This window comes from Rhinolophus sinicus, linkage group LG07 (genome assembly GCF_036562045.2).
Source record: "Rhinolophus sinicus isolate RSC01 linkage group LG07, ASM3656204v1, whole genome shotgun sequence".
Taxonomy (NCBI): Eukaryota; Metazoa; Chordata; class Mammalia; order Chiroptera; family Rhinolophidae; genus Rhinolophus; species Rhinolophus sinicus.
In genome coordinates this window covers 92699441-92722044 of record NC_133757.1, presented here as the reverse complement: position 1 = coordinate 92722044, position 22604 = coordinate 92699441, and positions in this window count along the sequence as shown.

Genomic DNA, 22604 nt, shown 5'->3' with positions numbered 1-22604 from the left:
TCCCTAATTATTTTGTGTTTTTTATAGAGATATAGTGACATATGTAACATATTGGTTTCAGGTGTTCAACATAATACTGGATATGTATATATGGGGAAAATGATCACAGTAAATCTATTTAACATCCATCACCACATGTAGTTACAAAACATGTTTTTTCTTGTGACAAGAATAGTTAAGAGCAACTCTTTTAGCAATTTTCAGATATAGAATATATTGTTGTTAACTCTAGTTACTGGGCTGTACATTGCATCCCCAGGAATTATTTATTTTCTAACTGGGAAGTTTGTACCATTGGACCCCTTTACCCATTTCTCCTACCACCCACTCCCTGCCTCTGGCAAATTCTAATCTGTTCTCTGTATCTGTAAGCCCAGGTTTTTTGTTTTTTTGTTCTTTACAGATTTCACATATGAGTGAGAGCTTACAGTATTTGTCATTCTATGTCTTACTTATTTCACTTGGGATAATGCCCTCAAGGTCCATCCATGTTGTGGCAAATGGCAACATTTCATTCTTTTTTATGGCTTAATAATAATCCTGTCTGTGTTTGTGTGTATACACACCATATTTTCTTTATCCATTCATTTGTCAATAGACACTTAAGTTGTTTCCATGTCTTGTCTATTGTAAATAATGCTTCAGTGATTGTGGAGGTGTATATATCTTTTTGAGTTACTGTTTTCGTTTTCTTTTAAATTCCCAGAAGTGGAATTTCTGAGTTATGTGGTAGTTCTATTTTTAATTTTTTGAGGACCATCGATACTGTTTTCCACAGTGGTTGCACCAATTTACATTCCCCCAACAATACACAAAGGAGAAAAAATACACACACACACACACACACACACACACACACACAATATATATATATATATATATATATATATTTTGGCCCTGTGAGCAAGGCAAGAGTATAAATCACTTTTATTTTTGAAATTATTTTGTTTTTAGTACAGCAAGTAGAAATCTGGAGGGAAACAAAATTAGAATATACCAAAAAAATCTCCTAAAATTACATCTTTTGGGGAACTTAATATTAAACTGGGATCACTGCATCTATGACACTTTAATTAATAAACTCAGCACATACACCCCTGGTGACGCTGTTGTCCAAGGGACCAAGGAGGCATTTATCGGCCTCAAAAATATACTAGGGCTAGTGATTCAATTCTCCTTAAAGACGAATTTTTTTCTTCTTGACATTCTTATCAACACTCGTTATTTCTTGTCTTTTTGATAATGGTCATTCAGGTAGGTGTGAGATGATACCTCATTGTAGTTTTTAATTTGCATTTCCCTGATGGTTAGTAATGTTGAGCACCTTTTTCATGTACCTATTGGCCATATGTATATTTTCTTTGGAAAAATGTCTATTCAGATCCTGTGCTCATTTTAATTTGTATACACAGACACACACACACACATACACATACACACATACACCCACCCACCCACCCACCCCAGGTGTGCCAAAATAAAGAATACAAGTGAACACTTTGGTTAACATTGCTCAAGCAGTAGTTCGCTGTAATCAAAAATGTCTGGATGCTGATGGTAACCACTTTGAGCACCTCTTGTAATTGCAGAAGTCAAATGTGACTTGTATTCATCTTTTGTTATTGGTATATATTGAGTATTACAATATATACACAGGGTGCCAAAAAAATGTATACACATTTTAAGAAAGGAAAAGTGTCTCTGTGTATGTATAATTTATGTAAAACTATATATACGGTTATATGTACAGTATATATGCTGTATATAGTTATACACACACACACACTGCCAAAAAACATGTATACATATTTTCAAAAAGAAAAAACTGTATTAAAATTGTAATACATACCAATAACAAAAGATGAATATAAGTCATGTGTATACATTTTTTGGCACCCCCAATGTGTGTGTGTGTGTGTGTGTATATATATTTGCTATTGAGTTATATGAGTTCTTAATTTTGGATATTGACCCCTTATCAGATACATGATTTACAGATGTTTTCTTCCATTTGGTAGATTGGCTTTTCATTTTGTTGATTGTTTCCTTTGCTGTGCAGAAACTTTTTACTTTGATGTAGTCCCACTTGTTTATTTTTGCTTTTGCTGCTTTTCCTTTGGTGTCAAATTCAAAAAAATCATCACCAAGACTAACTAAAGGAGCTTACTGTGTCTTTTCTTCTAGGAATTTTATGGTGTTAGGTCTTACATTCAAGTCTTTTACCCATTTTGAGTTAATTTTTGTGTATTGTGTAAGATAGTAGTCTAGTTTCATTCTGTTGGCTGTGACTGTCCAGTTTTCCCAGCACCATTTATTGAAGAGACTCTCCTTTGCCTGGTGTATGTTTTTGGCTCCTTTGCTCTAAAATTAATTGACTATATATACATGGGTTTATTTCTGGGCTCTTTATTCTGTTTCATTGATGTATATGTCTGTTTTTCTAACAATACCATACTGTTTTGATTACTGTAGCTCTGTTCTATAGTTTGAAATCAGGGAGTGTGATGCCTCCAGCTTTGGTATTCTTTCTCAAGTACAGTTTGGCTTTTTGGGGTCTTTTTTAGTTCCATACAAGTTGTAGGAGTTTTTGTTTTATTTCTGTGAAAAAAAACTGTTGGGTTTTTGATAGGGATTGCATTGAATCTGTAGATTGCTTTAGGTGATACGGACATTTTAAAAATGTTAATTCTTCCAATTTACGAGTATGAAATATATTTCCATTTCTTTGTGTCTTCCTCAGTTTCTTTCAGTCATCTTATAGTTTTCATTGTCCAGGTGTTTCACCTCCTTTGTAAAGTTTATTCATTCCTAGGTAGTTTATTCTTTTTAAATTGTAAACGGGATTGCTTCATTTTTTTGTTGTCAGTATATAGAAACAACAATTATGTGTATATTGATTTTTCTATCCTGCAACTTGGCTGGATTTGTTTTTATTTCTAAAAGTGTTTTGGTGGGGGCCATTAGGGTTTTCTATATATAAAATTTTATTATTGGCAAATAGTGAGTTTTACTTCTTTCTTTTCAATATGGATTTTTAAATTTCTTTTTCTTGCCTAATTGTTCTGGCTAGGCCTTCCTGTACTATGTTGAATAAAAATGGTGAAAGTGTGCATCTTTGTCTTGTTCCTGATCTTAGAGGAAAAGCTTTTAATTTTTACCTGTTAAGTATGATGTTAACTTTGGTTTTCTCATGCCTGGCCTTTATTATGTTTAGGTACTTTTATACCCATTTTATCAATAGTTTTTATCATTCATTCATATTGTATCTTGTCAAATGCCTTTTCTGCATCTGTTGAGATAATCATGATAATCATGATTATCCTTCATTTTGTTAATGTAGCGTATTACATTGATTTGCAGATGTTGGACTATCCTTGCATCCCTGGAATTAATCCCACTTGATCATGGTGTGGAATCCTTTTAATGTATTATTGTATTTAAATTACTATATTTTGTTGAGGATTTTTTATGTATGTTCTTCCAAGATATTGGCTTGTAATTTTTCTTTTGTATGTATTGTCCTTGCCTGGTTTTGGTATCTGGGAAATTTGTCTTTGTAATATTAGTTAGGAAGCATACCTTTCTCTGTACTTTTTTCGAGGAGTTTGTGAAGGATAGGTATTTAATCTTTGGATATTTGGTAGAATTCACCCTTGAAGCCATCTTGTGCTGGACTTTTCTGCATGGTTACTATTTCAGTTTCCTTACTAGTGATCTGTCTATTCAGATTTTCTATTTCATGTTTCAGTCTAGGAGAGGTGTATGATTCTAAGAATTTATCTGTTTATTTGTTTCTTCTAGGTTGTCCAATTTGATGGTATAAAGCCTTTCATAGTATTCTTTTATGATCCTTTGTATTTCTGTTATATCAGTTATTGTAACTTCTTTTTTATTTCTGATTTTATTTGAGTTTCTCTCTCTCTCTCTCGTCAGTCTAGCTATTTCATTTATTTCCTCTGATCTTTGTTACTTCCTCTTTCAACTAACTTTGTGCTTCCTTTGTCCTTTTTCTAGTTCCTTGAAGTATAAAGTTAAGTTGTTTGAGTTTTCTTTGTTTTTTTTTTTGTTTTTTTTTGATATAGGCATTTATCACTATTAACTTCTCTCTTAGAACTGCTTTTGCTGCATCCTGCAAGTTTTGGTGTATTGTATTTCCATTTTCATTTCTCTCTAGGTATTTTTTTATTTCTCTTTTGATTTCTTCTCTGACACATTCAATGTTCAGTACAATGTTGTTTAATATCCATATATTGCAAATTTTCCAGTTTTCTTGTAATTGGTTTCTACTTTCATATTATTGTCAGAAAAGATGCTTGATAAGATTTCAATCTTCTGAAATTTATGAAGACTTGTTTTGCTGTGTAACATATGATCTATGAAGGAAAATGTTCTATGTGTGCTTGAGAAAAATGTATACTTTGTTGCAGTTGGATGGAATGTTCTTTATATTTTTTTTTTGTTAAATCCATCTGGTTTAACATGGAGTTTAAAGACAGTGTTTCCTTATTGATTTTCTGTGTGGATGATCTATCCATTGATGTAAGTAGGGTATCAAAGTTCACTGCTGTTATTTATACTATCAGTTCTTCTCTCTATGCCAGTTAATATTTGCCTTATATATGTAGGTGCTCCTATGTTGGGTGTGTAAGTATTTACAAATGTTACATCCTCTGGTTGGATTGATTCCTTTATCATTATATAGTGACCTTCTTTGTTTCTTTTTAGATTTTTTTGTCTTAAAGTCTACTTTGTCTGATATAAGTAGAGCTACACCAGCTAATTTTTGGTTTCTATTTGCATGGAATATTTTTCCATCCCTTCACTCTAAGTCTTTGTGTGTCCTTACATCTGAAGTGAGTAGGAAGCATCAGATAGGTGAGTCTTGGGGTTTTTTTTGTTTGTTTTTTTTTGCTTTTTAAAGAATATCCATTCAGCTAGCTTATGTCTTTTGGAGAATTTTGCCCACTGACATTGAAAGTAATTATTGATTGGTATGTACTTATTGCCATTTTGTTCATTGATCTGGCTGTTTTGTAATTTCTTTCTTCCTTTCTTCTTCTCGTGCTCTCTTCCATTATAATTTGATGATGTTCTGTAGTGCTGTCCTTAGGTTGCTTTATCTTTATATTTTGTGTATCTGCTGTAGGTTTTTACTTCGTGGTTCCATGAAGCTACATAAAAAAAATTTGTATTATAATAGTTTATTTTAACTTGATAACTTAAGTTTGATGTATTTTAAAGCTCTACATTCTTAATTGTCCATGACATATTTTATAATAAGTTTTTCATGTCACAGTTTACATCATTTTATCTTGTGTATCCCTGAAAAAAATACTGTAGTTATTTTTACTTTTTCTATCTTTTAATCTTCATACTAGCTTTATAAGTAATTGATTAATCTAGTCTGTTTGATTATTCTGAGTTACATATTTTTACCAGTAAGATTTATTCTTTCGTATGTTTTCCTGTTATAATTAGCATCTTTTCTTTTCAATCAAAGAAGTTTCTTTACAATGTCTGGTAAGGTCTATTTAGTGGTGATGAAGTCCTTTAGCTTTCGCTTGTCTGGAAAACAATCCTTTAATTTTTAAGGACAACTTTGCCCAGGAGAGTATTCTTGTTTGGAAGTTTGTTTTCTTTCAGCCCTTTGAATATATCATGTCACTCCCTTCTGTCTCAAAATTTCTGTGGAAAAATCTGCTGATTGTCTTATGGGGGATTCTCTTACATGGAAAAACATTATTTTCCTCTTGCTGCTTTTAAGATTCTCTCATTTTCTTTAAACTTTGGGACTTTAATTATAATGTGTCTTGGTGTGATGCTCTTTGGATTCATCTTCTTGGGGAATTTTTGGGCTCCTAGATCTGGATGTCTGTTTCCTCCCCCAGGTTAGGGAAGTTTACATCCATTATTCCTTCAAATAAGTCTTCGGGGTTTTTTCTCTCTCCTCTCTCAGGACCCCTGATACACAAATGTTGCTTTGATTGACATTGTCCCTCCAGCTATTTTCACTTTTTTTATTCATTCTTTTATTTTTTTGCTGCTCTGATTGGGTGATTTCCACTGCCCTGTTGTCTAGTTCACAGATAATTTCTTCTGCTTCATTTGGTCTGTCATTGAACCCCCTCTGCTGTATTATTCAGTTCAGTTATTGTAGTCTTCAGCTCCGTGACTTCTTTTTGGTGCTTCCTTATATTTCCTGTCTCTATTGAAATTATCAGTTTCTTCATGCATCCTCCCTCCCCTTCCCCCAAGCTCAGTGACCGTCTTTATGAGTGTTACTTTGATCTGTTTATCAGGTAAATCACTTATCTCCATCTCATTAAGGTAATTTTCTGAATTTTTATCTTGCTTTGACTGGAATGTATTCCTTTGTTTCTTTATTTTCCTTGACACTGTGTGTTGCTTTCTGTGCACTAGATAAAACAGCCAACTCTCCCAGTTTTAAAAGAATGGCCTCATATGGGAGATGAACCTTATCATTCAACCCTGCCATAGCTCTTGGTTGTCTCCCAAAATGTGATTTTCTAAGCAGATGTTCTATTCTGAGTGGCCCCAGTAGTTGAGGGTGTGGCAAGACCTGGCAATGTCTCAAAGAGGAAGATCTCAGTCAGCACGGAGATTCAGGCCGATTGGAAGCCAGACCCTCAGGCAACAGCTTTTAAGATAAGCAAATAAGCCTCCTTCGTAGAAAGTCTAGTTGCTTTGCAGTCTGTTGCCTCTTTGCTGGACTCTGGGGCGGGTGAGTCTGTGTGTGTGAACCCTTTCAGAACTGTTTCAAAGTTTGCTGTAGCCTTGTGCGTTCATAGGCACTGAAAGCTAGGCGTTTCAGGGGCTCGTCTTTCAGGTGCAGGTTTTTAAGGTTGGAGTGCTCGATGTGGGGTTCAAACTCTTTGCTCCTTAGGGAGAAAGAAGATTGGCTTCCCTACTGGTTTTGAGTTGCTGCACTGGGCTTGGGGTTTATGGCAAGATTGCGTCTCAGCCCCTCTTACCTGTTCGAAGTGGGGCTTTTTCTCGTTCACCCAATATATAGGAGTTGCTCAGCTAGTTTTGATTTTTTTTTTTTTTTTTGAGGCAATTGTTCTATGTGTAGGTGTAGATTTGGTATGTCTGTGGGGGGAGGTGAGTTCAGTATTGTCCTACGTCACCATCGTCTGGTAAAACTTCTTAAATAAACCACTTATACATGAATTTTTAGCCAAGAAAGTCAAATGGAAGCTAAAACATTGAGTGACCTGGCTTAATATAGTTCATACAGGAGAGCAGATGCTAAGGTTGAGATTCTGGAGTTGGAGCACTTGCTGGAGAGAATAGCAGCAGAGACTACACAAGTGGAGTGGTGGCAATTCCTGCATGTTATAGCCCTGCATTGCTGAGAATTCACCTGTGGTGTATTAGAATGGTGGATAGGTAAAAGGGAATGTATTGGTTAGCACAGCATCTCAAAATTTCATGACCTATGAGGCAAATGATGATTATGGGGGTTGTGGAATGCTTGCTTGTTACTAAATACCACTGATATGCTTTAAAAAAAGAAACGACAAATTCAGGTCAGCCAGTTACCCACTTTGGACACAGTGTGACAGTCAGTGGACACTATTTAAAAACATCCTTACCTTGGTGCATTGAAACAGCAGACTAGACTGAAGCTCAGGACTTGATAGTGAGAGGATAAGAGCTACAATGAAAGCTGAAGTCTTAGCCTTGTCAGGTCTTCTATGCTAAAGGGCCCTGGTAGGGAAGGAGTGGGACCTGAGACCCGGGCTGGGGCACTTGGACAGATGCGCTCAAGAACACTGAGCCCTAGAGTTTTCCTGCATCCCCTGGGCCAGTGGGCATGGCCCATTTCCTTGTTGGAGGATAGGGATCTCTCCTTTCTTGGGGATCATGCAGAACCTTCAGCTGAGACAGATCCCTTGCAAGCTGGTACTTACCCACCTCAAGATCTACTTCCACCTTCTTTTCTGAGTGTAAGACCAAACCCTAGAGTCAAGTTTCATTATAATCGGAACCTGAGGAAGTAATGCTTCTTCTAAGGAAGGAGAGGCATCCATTGAAGGAGCAACAGAACCTGAAAATATGAACTAACAGGAATGTGGTCTAGGAAGACCTTGAAGATGCTGGATGTTGGAGAGAGAGTCGGAATAGAATATAAGTTTGAATAAGGGAGAGTTTGTCAATATGTGGGCTCTCCTGTAATTCGGGATTTAACATCCCGATAAGGGTACCTGGAGCTACTACGATGGCTCCAGGAAGCTTGGAAAAAATGAAGGCCCCCATTAAATGAGGTGCATATGCCAGAACTGTCTTAGCAGAGTGTTAAAATGATCAAAAGTCAGAGAGAGACACGTAAAAACAGATCTCTACGTGGATGTGTTGTATAAGACCCAAGAATCCTCCAAATGAATATTTCCTTGGGAAGGAACAGAACTCCGTCTCCTTTGTGAGACAATAAAGGAATGCACGAGTGAGAGGGGCGCAGACATCACTGAGAAGTTGGGTGGTGGCCGTCCTCTGAAGTTTAAGGTAGGGGATGTTTTTGTTTGTTTGTTTTTGATTTGTGTGTGTGTGTGGAAATAAGTTCCCAGGTATCAGTGGAGATGGTAAAGTTCTGGCCATTTCCTTAACTGTCTGTAGGAGGTTGGACAGATGGACCATAATGGGCAGCAAGTCCAGAAAGACAACAGGGGCCCTGACTTGAAAGGATCTATGTTGATGGTTAATAGGTTTTCCCAAAGTAAAATAGATGAGTAGAGAACAGGGGTATTACTTAATATATACAGCTGACCCTTGCACCCTGGGGGGGTTAGAGGCACTGACCCTTGCACAGTCGAAAATCTGCATATAACTTTTGACTCACAGAAAACTTGACTACAGTCCCTCGATATCCATGGGGGATTGGTTCCAGGGACTCAAAAAACCACAATGGCACCTGGAGGCTGGGTGATAAATGGTTTCCTGGCCCAAGTCGCTCACACATCTGGGACCACTGCATCCCCAGATCCACTTTGTGGTAATTTTCTAAGTTCCTGAATGCATAATCAGCATGGATATATTTAGTAATTGATAGAATCATCACATTGGGTCTTTGACCTATGGAGAAAGAGCCATCATGGTAGAGAAAGACAAGTGTAAATTACTGAAAGTTCTGCACAGATAATAAATCAGAAGCAATACCATATCCTGGTAGAATGATAGATTACCGTCAGTCTCAAAGACCTAATACGTAGTTGAGGGGTGGTGATTCCTCTGATATCCCCATTTAATTGAGATTGCCCTTGCAAAGGACTGATAGACTATTGTAGGTGATGGTGAACCGTTATACATTCAACCAAGCAATTTCCTGACCACGGCTGCTGTTTCAGATACATCTTTACTAGATCACATCAGCACAGTTTATGGCACTCACATGCAGCTGTAGACATGGAGAATGCCTTCTGTCAGTACCTGTCGGGAAGGAGGATCAGAAACAGTTCATATTTACTTGGACTGGACAAAAGTACACCTTTATGCTCATGCCCTGGGCTGTTATAAACTCTCCTGCCCTCTGTCACAATATAGTTCAAAGGGATCTTGATTGTCTGGACCTTTGGCAAAACATAACCCACCATATTAATGATACCATGTTATTAGGTTGGTGCAAAAGTAATTGTGGTTTTTGCAAATTTTTTTAACCTTTTAAACCGCAATTACTTTTGCACCAACCTAATAATAATACTCTGACAACATCCTACCCCTTTGTGTTTCACATCTGTCTGGCGCAAAACTGTAAATCTACATGATCAAGTTTTGACTTTCTCTGTGTTTGCACCAGAAAAGGCAAAGGCTGTGTTAGACAGTCATGTAGAAGGGCAGATTGGTTTTATGCTAAATTCATGACTACCAGCCTCAAATGGTGACTTTTATTTTTCTCTGTAGAGTCTGAGGCATTATATTCTAGGGGAGGGGCGTTGGGATTTGAGAGTAGAGGAGGTTTGAATTTGTCTTTATGGAGAGCGAGTGAGTTACTGGAGGAAGGATAATCAGATACTGTTGAGGGCCATCTTTGAAAACTAGCTACAACAGTTGAGGTATGGTGTATTCAGTAATTATGTTTTCTCCCATTCTCATTTTTGGACTTTTTTCTGGAGTTAATAATTGTTTTGTTTTCTATTTGTTTAGTTTAAAATATATCCATCAAGATTCTGCCCCTAACTCTCCAGCAGAACTGTAAAAGTCTCAATACCATGGTCTATCAGTTTTTGTTTGTTTCAGATACCGTTCCTGGTGCCCCCCACCCCACCGACTTCAGTCTGCACTGAGTGCTTTTTAGTGTGCAGCACAGTTTTCAAAGTCGGGCTTTCTTTTACCACCATCCTAGAAATTTATTTGGGCTTAGTTTTGTCCTGGATAATCTATTTCTGAGGTAGCAGAGATTGATGGTTGTTCTCCAAAGTGTAGTTCCTTCTTTCATAATAATAGAAACCTCTATTTTTAGTTTGACACATGGACTTATATAATAAAAACTATGTTTCCCAAACTGCCCTGCAGCTAGGTGAGGTCATGTGGCTAAGTTCTGACCAATGAAATATAAGTTTAAGTGTCTGGTTCACTGTCACTCTAGTGCTTAACACAGTGATTGGCCCAGATGCACAATAAATATTTATTGACTTACTAAACCAATGTGTTTACTCAGCTTTGGTGCTCCACCATCTCTTGACAAGAAAGTTTTTCCTGCTTCTTGAAATCTTACTCTTCAAGGCTACTCGTCATATTCTACAATAAATTTTCCTTGTCCCCACCCCCCCATTAGAATTATTTCTTATATTAATGTTTATACCTCAGTTTACTAGGAGCTATAGCTGATATCTACTTTCTTGATAATAGGGTCTCAATGTGATTGCTATGATGGTAGGGTTATATGAAGAGTATTGGGTACTTTTCTATGACATTTTTAGCACTGCTTACAGCAGTGAGCTGACATAAGAAAGAAGGTCCTCTGGTTTGCAGCAAGAAAAATACCTTGTGTTAGTTTAGTCTTTACCTATCTCCATTGAATTGTGTTTACATTGTCTTCTTTTTTATTTCCATTGCCTGATCCTATATCTGGCATCAAGACATAGAAAATTGATTGATTTTGACAAAACAGAATTGTATGAAAAAGGTCTCAAGTGAATGATGCTGATGTACTGTTCAGAATATATCCAGAAGGGGCAATTTCTTCCTGAAAGGGATGGTAATCTGTGCCTGATCTTTGAATTATTTTAGCTAACTAACTTATTTATCTAAGTATATGTGATTGTATTTGAAATTAATACCTATTGCACTTGCCAGGAATATGTGTATCTTACTGAAATTTTGACTGACCTCTTATACTAACTTCTCATCTACTGAACAATGATTATGTCACTAATTTTTAGTGCCCTTTCACAAACTTTCAAGCCCAGGTCCCAATAAAGGGTTTCATCACACCGTTTTTTACAGTGAGGTTAGTGGAAAGGTACGACTTTTGGAGCCAGAAAAATCCTGGTTTCAAGTTCCAACTCTGTAACTAATTGACTGTGATTTTGGCCTGTTACATCCCTCCTTTGAGCCTGTTTTCTCACCTGTTAAAGAGACTAACACGTAATTCCTAGTATTGTAAGGAATAAATAAAATAGCTTTCGTGTACTACTGTAATGTCTGGCACATAGTAGGGGCTTAGAACAGAAATGTTATTTCTGTTCCTGATAGAAATGCTTCTGGTACATTGTATCTGGAGTCGTCCTAGTGCTGGAAGCATTATGGGTTGTACTCTAGTATTTCCCACTTTTATTGATGTACTTTCTGAGCCTTATTTTTCAAGTCCTATTTTCAAATTTATTCATCTCGATCTAAAACATGAGTTACGAGCAGTATGCTTTCTGGTATGATTTCAGAATTATTCACAAAATGTTAACCCTCATCTATCTCTGAGCATATTTGGGAGAGTGAAAGCTTGTTCTAAAAGCAGCACTACTGTATAGATTGCATTATTTACATCAGACACTTTACTCTCCTTAGTTAAGGGGTCAGTTAGAAGTAAATATTTGTGCCCTTAGGCAATTATGGAACTGGCAAGCCACCATTGCTACTTTCCCATGGCTTCATGATCTGACTCATTTTAATCGTCCCTTTCCCTGTGTTCTGTTGCACTGAGCTCAGTTTAATTCTTGTGGCCATTGCTGTTCCATAGCTGGCAGCTTTTACGCTCTTGGACCAGGCTCTGTGGCCTGCCTTGACCATTATCTTGACATATATACATGTCATTTCTAAGGCTGGTTGGCCCAGCCACTAACCTTTGATCCATAGTGAGGGTGGGCAGGACCTGGGGATATATTCCCACAGAATACTTTGGAGTGCTACCTTCCACAGTGGCTCTGCTGTGCTTTTTAATTTTCCACAACTGGGAAAGAGCGTATCAGTCTTGTGAGGGAGAAATGTGACCTACGCTGTAGCAGGAAAGCAATTGAAGAGAAAACCATAATAGCATAAAATATATTCTGCCATCTTTGAAACAGTATCTGCCATTCACAGCTCCAGCCGTATCATTTTTATAGTTTAGTATTTAAATTTAGTTTGTGTATCACTTACACGTTAACATAATTTGGACAGTCATTTCCTGTCCCCGAGGGAATCACTTTAACCTCTGATTCATTTGGTATTAATCTCCTTATTTTTAATTAAAATATTTTATGATTTTTCAGAATTAGTCATTACGTATCAACTTCCCACTAAGGAAAAGGAAGGTTTACTTTTCCTCGCCCAGCACCTGACCACTGCTACTTGCAAGCACACTTCTCATTCTGTCATCCCCCAATGTAGCTATATCATGATCAGCGATTGCATTATTCTAATTATAAGCAGTCGTAGCTGAGTGGTGTAGTATTTGATGGTTACTTTTCTTTTTCTGCACAATATTTTGTTTTCCCTGGAATTGATAATCGCATTATTTGTTCATTTTTTTAGTTTTCTGTGTTCTCAACATCCCTAATCCCAAACCCTTCCCAGTTGTGTAAATTTCCTGTTAGTATACGCAGAAATACTTGGTAATTCATCAGTTTCATGTCTTCAGTAAATCTTTCCGGTTTCCTGATCTGTTGCAATCGTGACCGGTTGTGCTGGAGACCCACTGCATAGCTGGGATCGGACTCTTCCCTCAACATCGTCTTGTAGATTCACTTTGTCTCTCCTGTCAGTTGGCTCCCCTGCTGCATGGATCTCATGTCTTCCTTTTCTTTATTGATGACCTCAATTAGTAAAGCACATCTTCCAGTCACTTCCTGAGAAAAGGTATGCAGGAGGTAAAATTTTTGAGACCTTCATTGTTTGAAAATGTCTTTAATTCTTATTTCCTAAATTGACTGAGTATAGAATACTAGGTTAGAAATAATTTTCCATCAGAAATTTGAAGGAATTGCTCCATTGTGTGAAGTCTTGCCGTGTTGCTCTTAAGAAGTTAATAAAACCTGTTTTTCTGTGTGTGTATTTCCCTCTGGAAATGCTCAGGACATTCTCTTTGCCCTCAGTGTTACAGAATTTTATTATGCAGTACTTTTTGGTGGGTCTTTTTTCATCCATTGGTGGACCTACTAGATCTAAATCTCCCTGTTTCTCTCTCAATCCCCTCCCCGCTTCTCTCTCAGTCTTACTTTCTGGAAGAGTTCCCCAATTTTACCTTCAAACTACATTTGAGTTTTTACTTTTACCTACTTATTTTTAATTTCCAAGAGTACCTTTTCATTTTCTGAGTAGTCCTTATTCATAGCATCCTGTACTTGTTTCCTGGATACAGTGTTTTCTTCTATTTCTCTGAGCTGATTAATGATAGAAGTTCCCTTCTCTATCTACTCTGTTTCTCCAGGTTGCTGTATTGTGAATCCTTATCATAGGGATGCTGTTCTCAAATCTTTCGTGATCCGTGGCTGTCTTTTTATACTTAACAGTGGGGTGTTAAAAACCAGAGTGGATCGAATTCAAGCCTGATCAAGTCTCTGGATTCACCTCTAGATCCAGTTGCTAATTTACAAGAAACACTGAGGCCAGAGGAACATGTTGAACTATGAGCAGGAATTAGCAGAATCCAGACTGTAAGACATTCTACAGGCTCAGCTGCGCGGTTTCCACGACAAATAAATTGTATGAAAAAGAAAGGGATGGAGGGGGACCTGTAGATTGAAAGAAATTTTAAAAATATACTAAGGTTAAAAACAGGGTCGAACTGGTATTTTAGCCATCACTTAAAAAATGGCTAAAATAGTAAATGTCATGTTGCATATATTTTACCACAATAATTAAAATGAAAAAAAATGGGGGCAACGCTAAACTACAGGACCCATGGGACATGTGGAGGGGCTTCCAGTTAATAGTAAGTGGCAAAGTTCTATTTCTTGACCTAGATGGCGCTGTCAGAAGTGATGGCCTCAATTCACTAAGCTATGCATTTGTTTTATGTGGGGGTATTTTGTATCTCTATTTTAAAGTAAAAAATTTAAGCAAATTGAAAACTCTGTGTACATAAGTGGGGATTGTTGGCTGTGGTCTGCACTGTGGGATGATGTGGACAGATGTTTTCACTGTAGAACCCCCAGTGTCAGTTTGTTTTTTAGCTCATTGGTTCTCAAATGTTTTGGTCTGAGGACCCTTTTATATGATAAAAGTGATTAAGGACCCCAAAGCACTTTTGTTTATGTGGGTTACAGCTGTCTGTATTTACTGTGATAGAGTTTAAAACTGAATTTAAAAAACACTAATTTATTAAAAAAATAACAAAGGAAACACTTTGCATTTTAATATAAATAATATATTTTTATGAAAAGTGTTAATTTTTCAAAACCAAAAAATGGGACGTGACATTATTTTTACATTTTTATAAATCTTTTAAATATCCAACTTAATAGAATACAGCTGGACCCACATTTGTTTCTGCTTTCAAAATCTTACAATATGTAAACTTCACTGGACACGTCTGAGAGAATGAGAGTGAAAACAGCAAATACTATTTGTCTGTATTATTTTAAGAACAAATTAGACCTTTCTCACCCTCTGAGAGGTTCTAGGGAATCTGAGAGGTTCCTGGACCCCATTTTGAGAACCCACATTTTAGTTGGTTTTTTCCTGAGCTGGTCAGATTCTCCAGAGAAGAACCTCTTTTCTAGAATACTGGCTGTCAGCATCGTGGAACCCAGAGTGGGGAAGAAAGCCATAAACTGTCATTTTATTCCTCGTTAATTAGTATGGTATTCTGTCATCACCGGTGCCTGATAGCTCTGAGACCAATCCTTGAACCTCGTAGTTTTCCACCCGCTCTGTAGTGCAAAATGTAGGAGTTTTAAAACATATTTTCAATCAGTCCTGCTGCTTTGAAAGTCCTGCTGTCACCTCGACTTCCAAAAGTTCCAAATATTCTTAATTCTAGAGTCTTTCTGGGGGTCTGCTGTGGAAATTGGTTGTTTTTCAGTTTTCTCCATTAGGGCCTATTTCAGCTTTTTTGGATCTGCTGTAAGTTAGTGCCCAACTTCCATCTGTTTTTTAGCTATCAAATCTTCTTGCATCTGTCTCCTCTCCTTTCTCTTTGTCCTTTTGGATTTATGCCTAAAAGAAGAAAAAACCTTGAAGGTTTTATTTTATGTTTTTATTGGTGTTTGGGGACATAGTGGAGCTAACTAAAAATGTGTGTGTGTTCAAGGTACCGTCTTTTATTGGAAATCTCAGCAGTGCCATTTACATGGATGTTTCTCTATCACTTATTTACATTTTGTGATAGTACATTTTTTTTTTAATGTGGTGAATGCACTTTCTTGGAGAGGGCTTACCTCCCTGATCAGATAATCCACTTTCTTATGTTCTGGTGATATTATCCAGCATTCTAGAGAGCCTAACAGATTATGTGAGGTTGTCTCTGCTGAAGCAGTAACCACCAATTGAGTAAATTAGGACAGAGTCCCTGAGGCCTCTTGCAGACAGACTCATTGGCAGAGAACAGACTATTGTCAGGCTGTTGTTCTCATTAGGTGCTATAAAGAACCATGTGCAAATACCACTGTCTTCCGGTGAAAGAGTATGTAGTTACTAACCTTACTAACAAACGCTTTGTATTTACTGACATACACTTTGTATTTACTAACTATATATATATAATATATAATATAAGACCGGGTCTTATATTAATTTTCACTCTAAAAGACACAGTAGAGCTGATTGTCTAGCTAGGTCTTATTCTCGGGGAAACACGGTAGGAATATGAATGAATACACAAATTTCCTTTAGAGATACAGTGACATTAAACATCATCTTGTCTAGTGTTTTTTTTTTTATTTTGTAAACATCAAAACAATTATCGCTAACACTTTTTTTCCTATTAAATTCTTCAGTGTGCTTTTTTTTATTTAATAATTACAACTTGTGAAAACGTATATATAGTCCAGATTCATAATTAAATCCTCTCTTACGGTTGAGGAACTTAAACATCGTGCAGGAAAAATAAAGTTGAGAGAGGAAGGCTGAGAGTGAACCTCTGAAAGTCCTAAAATATTTTTATATTTACTAAAGATTAAAATATTTTTCAGAGGGGAATATCAAAATTGTAATTTAGTGTTGCATTCAGAGGCTTTTATAGTTGTTTAGTCCTCTCTGCATATTCAGCTTCTCTCTGGTGTTATGGCTCGATGTTCACTCTAAGCAGACTTTGACACTTATGATAAAAAAAAAAAAAAAGTGATGCGTTTAAGGCTCTGTTCAACTTACCAATGGCTAAGCCGTGTTTTCTCAAGCCCCCCCCCCCCCCCCAACCCGGCAGTGTACAGGATTGTGTGCAGCTTGAGCTCTACCTCAGGTAGCTGCATGCAAGAAGAGCCCGTCAGAAAGAGCACTGACACCTGGCAACCACTTCCCATCTTCTTCCCTCCTATGGATCTTGCCAAGGTTTAACCCCACTTCTCTCAAGCTTCCTTTATTTTTCACAAAGTTGCTTTGCCTAAGTGTCTGTTTCTACGCAGGCTTGCATTTTACACCCCATTTTCTAATTATCCTTTACAGGAGTGATTTAACATCTCACATACTACAGATCAAATTCTCATGGTTTAGGAAAGGATGATGGGTGTTAACTGAGTATAACATTTTCATGCAACAAAAACTCATGCGTGGGGAGGTCTTACTACATATATACAACATTTTCCTCCAGTGAGTTTTTATTTACACATCAAAGGCAAGAATACATAGTCAGCCAAATACATAGTCAACTAATTTATTGACTTAGCAAAATTGTCCCTATTCCATCAAGGAGGAGAGTTTGTTCTGAATTAGACTATAGTTAATTTACTTGTGTGACTGCTTTAGTGTTTTTATATATGCTATTACTCTTTCCCCGCAAATTCTGCTTTCTTATTATATACAACCTGTGTGGAATTATGTTTTCATAATTGACTTACACGTTTAGCGAGCCACTTTTACTGCTATAGTCGGTAATCAAAGCATTATCTCACTTAAATTTTTATCTGAAGATCTCAAAAAGCTTTGGCCATGATTATACCTCCTTGTAAAAATAATTGTTAGCCTGCTTTTGATTAAGGTGGAGAGATCAAGAAATTATCCATAGACCTTCTCACTGGCTCAGGGATAGAGCAATAGCTGTAACACTCCCTATCACCTAGGACAACCTTAAGCCTTGACATTCCTGTAACAAAAAAGCATTCCCCACGCTTTAGGCCCCAGATCTCTATTTCTTAAGTACTTTCAGTCTCAAAAGAGCTTACTTTTACAGTTTGGTTTGTCCCATTTAGTATATTATATCCTAATATTATAGCTTTTACACCCTTGAGGAAACAACTGTAAAGATACCTGGAAGCTTCCTCACATTCAGTGAATTGCGCTTTCGTTCGGCAAAGCACTAATTTGAATCATTAAATGTTCAAGGCAGGTGTGGTAGCCCCTTAAGTAATTGTGATTCCAGCAACCCAGCCATTGCCCATATAGCACTACAGCTTTTTTATTCCTGTCATGTATATAGTATCTTTCCTCAAGTTATAGAAACACTCTTGTGAAACATCAGTTGATGGAACTTGTGATGGAATGAAGAAATCTGAGAAAAATGATCCCTCCTAGCCTGAAAATTAGAAGTTTTGTCAGGAAAATTGTTCTGTGTGATAGCTCTTCCACAAGCTTGTTGTCCCGGGTGTTACTGGTCTTATGGGGACTGAAAAAAGAAGGCTAAATGCCTTCTTGAAAAACACATCCTGTGGCTGGCCAAAAACGTAGGACACACTAGATCAGTTTCTTTCTTGTTTGTTTTTTGATCAACCAGTTTCTTTATTGCAAGATTTATTACAGTGTTTACTGTATTGATCTGTATATTTGGTTTTTTAAATCTTATTTATTGAAATATAATTGACATGTTAGTTTAAGGTATATAACATAATGATTTGATATGTGTATATTTTGTAAAATAATCACCATAAGTCTAGTTAACACACATCACCACACGTAGTTACAGCTTTTTCCTTGTGATAAGTACTTTTAAGATCTACTCTCTTGGCAATATTCAAATATGCAATAACTGTTAATTAAATCCCAGGACTTACTTGTTTTATAACTGGCAGTTTGTAACTTTTGACCGCCTTCACCCATTTTTTCTACTGTGCCATTCCATGACTCTGGCAACCACCAATCTCTGTTTTTCGCATCTAACATGAGTTTTGCCCTTTTTTTTTTTAGATTCTGTATATAAGTGAGGTCAAATGGTATTTGCCTTTCTCTGTCTTATTTCGTGTAGTGACTTCACGGTCCATCCATGTTACCACAAATGGCAGGATTTCCTTCTTTTTATAGCTAAATAAATATTCCATTGTGTGTGTACGTGTGTGTTTACACACGTACACACACACACACACACACATTTTCTTTATCCATTCATCCATCGGTGAACACTAAAGTTGCTTTCATGTCTTGGCTATTGTAAATAATGCGGCAATGAATATGGGCATGCATATGTCAAGTTAGTGTTTTCATTTTCTTTGGATAAATAACCAGAAGTGCAATTGCTGGATCATATGGTAGTTCTATTTTTAATTGTTTGAGGAACTTCTATACTATTTTCTGTAGTAACTGCACCAGTTTACATTCCTACTAACAGTGCGTAGGGTTTTTTTTCTTCATATCCTGGCCAACACTGGTTATCTCTTTTTGGTAAAAAGTCATTCTAACAGGTGTGAGACATCTCATTGTGGTTTGATTTGCATTTCTCTGATGATTAGTGATGCTGAATACACTTTCAGGTACTCATTGCTCATCTGTGTGTCTTCTTTGGAAGTCTATTCAGATCTTCAGCCCATGTTTCAATCAGATTTTTTTGTTTTGTTTTTTTGCTATTGAAGTAAATGAGATCTTTATATAGTTTGGATATTAACCTCTTATTGCGTTTTCATTTTGTGGATGGTTTCATTTGTGCCAAAGCTTTTCAGTTTTATGGAGTCACACTTATTTATTTTTGTTTTTGTTGCTTTTGCTTTTAGTGTCAGATTCAAAAAAGTCATCGCCAAGACCTATGTCAAGGAGCTTACTGCATATATATTCTTGTAGGAATTTTATGGTTTCAGGTCTTATGTTTATGTCTTTAATCCAGTTTGAGTTAATGTTTCTGGATGGTGTAAACTAGTGGTTTAGTTTCATTCTTTTGCATTTAGCTGTCCAGTTTTCCCAGTACCATTAAAGAAACTGTCATTCCTTCAATGTATACTCTTAGCACTTTTTTCTAAATCAATTACCCACATATGTGTGGGTTTTTCCTGGGTTCTCTATTCTGTTCCATTGACCTATGTGTCTGTTTTTAATGCCAGTACCATACTGTTCTGAAACCAGGACAGAACTTAGTTTGAAACCAGGAAGCATACTTTCTGCTTTGTACTTCTTTTTCAAGATTGCTTTGGCTATCAAGGGTCTTGTGATTTTATTCAAATTTTATGATTATTCTGTTTCTGGTGAAAGTGCCATCCAAATTTTGAAAGGGATTGCACTGAATCTGTAGATTCCTTTGAGTAGTGTGGACATTTTAACAATGTTAATTCTTCCAATCAATGAACATGGAATGTCTTTCCATTTATTTGTGTCTTCTTCAGTTTCTTTCATCAGTGTCTTGCAGTTCTCAGTGTTCAGGTCTTGCACCTCTTCAGTTAAATTTAGTTTTAGGTATTTTATTCTTTTTGATGCAATTGTAAATGGGATTGTTTTCTTAATTTCTCTTTCTGATTGTTATTAGTGTATAGAAACATAACTGCTTTTTGTATATTTATTTTGCATCTTGAAACTTCACTGAATTTATTAGTTCTGATAGTGCTGTGGTGGAGTCTTTATGATTTTGTATGTACAGTATCACATTATCTGCAAATAGTGAGTTTTACTTCTTTCTAATGTGGATGCGTTTTATTTCTTGTCCGATTGTTCTGACCAAGACTTCCAGTACTATGGTCAGAATAAAAGCGGTGGGGAGTAGGTATCTTTGTCTTGTTCTTGGTTGTAGAGGAAAAACTTTCAGCTTTTCACTTTTGAGTATGATGTTAGCTGTGGCTTGTCATATATGGTCTTTATTATGTTGAGGTAGTATGTTCCCTCTATGCCCCCATTGTTGAGAGTTTTCTTATCATAAATGGATGTTGAAGTTTGTCCAAAGCCTTTTCTGTATCTGTTGAGATGATTGTATGATTTTTATCCTTCATTTTGTTAACATAGTATATCCCATTGATTGATTTGCAGATGTTGAACCATCCTTTGAATTCCTGGAATAAATCCCCGTTTATCATAGTGTATGGTCCTTTAAATGTACTGTTGAATTTTGTTTGCTAATATTTTGTTGAGGATTTTTGCATCTGTGTTCATCAGGGATATTGGCTTGTGACTTTCTTTTCTTGTGCTGTCCTTGTCTGCTCTGCTCTGGGTATTAGGATAATGCTGGCTTGTGAAATGAGTTAGTGTTCCCTCCTGTCCTATTTTTTGAAAGTGTTTGAGAAAAATAGCTATTAATTCTTTTTTAAGCGTTTGGTAGAATTCACCTGTGAAGCCATCTGATCCTGGCCTTTGTTGAGAGGGTTTTGAGTGTTAGGTGAGGTTGTTTGAGATTTGTTTTGTTTCTCGATATAGTCATTTATCATTATCACCATCCCTCTTACAAGTGCTTTTGCTGCGTCCCATTCATTTTGGTGTGTTGTATTTCCATTTTCATTTGTCTCAAGGTATTTTAATTTATTATTTATTTATTTCTTCTTAGACACATTACTCGTTTAGTAGCATGTTGTTTAATCTTCACATATTGTGAATTTTCCAGTTTTCTTATAATTGATTTCTACTTTCATTATTGTCAGAAAAGATGCTTGATAAGGTTTCCAACTTTTTAAATTTATGAAGACTTGTTTAACATATGATCTATGCAGGAGAGTGTTCTATGTGTGCTTGAGAAGAATGTATATTCTGTTGTTTTGGGATGGAAATTCTTTATATTTTTGTTTACTCCATCTGGTCTAACGTGTAGTTTGAGGACAATGTTTTCTTATCGATTTTCTGTCAGGATGATCTATTGCTGAAAGTGGAGTATTAAAGTTCCCTACTATTACTATATTTGCTGTGTATTTCTGCCTTTAGGTCTGTCATTGTTTGCTTTATATACAGAGGGTGCCAAAACAATGTACACACATTTTAAGAAAGGAAAAAACTATTAAAATTATAATACAATGAATGACGCTAGCGTTCATTTGATTAACGCCATCTTTTTAGTGAATGTTATACTACATACCGCTACCATAATTCAACTTCGAAAAGTAATACATAGATAACATCTCTTAAAATGTGTACATTTTTTGGCACCCCCAATATTTATAAGCATAAATATTTATAAATGTTATATTTTCTTGTTGGATTGACCCCTTTATCGGCTTATAATGACCTTCTTTTTCTCTTATTACAGTCTTTGTCTTAAAGTTTATTTTGTCTGACATAAGTATAGCTATCCTAGCCTTCATTTGGTTTCTATTTGCATGGAATATTTTTTCCATCCCTTCACTTTGTTTTGTCTTTGTGTGTCCTTACATCTGAAGTGAGTCACTTGTACACAGCATACAGATGGTCTTTTTAATTTTTTTCTTAAATTCCATTCAACCTTTTTGTGTCTTTTATTTGGAGAATTTAGTCCATTTACCTTTAAAGTAATTATTGATAGATTGATAGATATGTGCTTACTGCTATTTTGTTAATTGTTTTCTGCCTGTTTTATAATTCCTTTGTTTGTCTCTTGCTTTCTGCCTTTGTGATTTGATGGTTTTCTGTTGTGGTGGTGTGGTTTGCTTAGATTTCTTTCTTTTTTATCTTTTGTGTATCTACTATAGGTTTTTGTTTTTTTAATTCTTTTTTTTCAGTTATAGTTATTCAGTGTTATTTTATATTAGTGTCCAGTGTACAGCATCATGGTTAAACAATTATATACTTTATGCAGTGATTTCCCCTGATTAGTCTAGTACCCACCTGGCATTATACATAGTTATTGCAATATTAACTATATTCTCTATGCTGTACTTTTACATCTTCGTTACTATTTTATAACTAACAATTTATATTTCTTAATCCCT